The sequence below is a fragment of the Meleagris gallopavo genome, unplaced genomic scaffold, assembly GCF_000146605.3.
Source record: "Meleagris gallopavo isolate NT-WF06-2002-E0010 breed Aviagen turkey brand Nicholas breeding stock unplaced genomic scaffold, Turkey_5.1 ChrUn_random_7180001860731, whole genome shotgun sequence".
Classification (NCBI taxonomy): domain Eukaryota; kingdom Metazoa; phylum Chordata; class Aves; order Galliformes; family Phasianidae; genus Meleagris; species Meleagris gallopavo.
Window position 1 is genome coordinate 1 of NW_011126442.1, and position 903 is coordinate 903.

Sequence of the window (903 nt, forward strand, 5' to 3'; positions counted from 1 at the left end):
GGCCCCGGAGGATGAAGGGACGCTGAGGGGCCCGGGGGATACGGAGGGTCCCACTGGGGGGCTCCGAGAGGTGCGGGGGGTCCTGTGGGAGCGGAGTGCGACGTGGGGACAACGAGGGGCTGAGGGAGGGGCTGAGGGTCCCGCGGGGTCACGGGGTCACGTGGGGACACGGAGAGTCCCGTAGGGATGGAGGGCGATATGGGGTCACTGGGGGTCATAGGGGGCGACGTGGGGTCCCGCGGGGTCCCACGGGGAATCCCATAGGGCCCCCCCGCAGCCGCGGGGATCCCCGACACCACCGCAGGCTGAGCTGCCCCGGCGCTGCCCCAGGAAGCACTGAGTCCATAAAAGCTGCGCAATCTTTATGGAGCCGCTTTCACACTTTTCACTTTCAGGGGCCGTAAAGCGGCGACCTTCGTGCCAGCAGCGGCGCGGCCGCATCCAGGGCAGGCCACGGGGTGACAGAGCCGCGGGGTGACGTTGCTGTGGGATGACATTGCCACGGGGGGACAGAGCCGCGCGGTGACGTTGCCGTGGGATGACATTGCCACGGGGGGACAGAGCCGCGGGGGCGGCGGTGCCGCGCGGCCATCAGCCCTGCACGGAGACCCGGACGCGATGCCAGGCGTTGCTCAGCACCCCGCGCAGGTTCCAGATGGGCGCCACGCTGTCGGGCTGCACGTTGTAGCTGTTGTCCACCGCTTTGCAGACGATCTCCAGCTCCGTCCCCGCCGCCACCGGCACCGTCAGCTCCCACAGCGCCCACGCCCACGCCCGTCCCGGCGGGGCCTTTTCCCCCGCCAGCCGCGCCACGTTCCACGTGCGCCCACCGTCCAGCGAGACGTCCACGCGCACCACCTCACGCCCCCCCCCGCTCCACGCGTAACCCTTCACCGTCAGCTC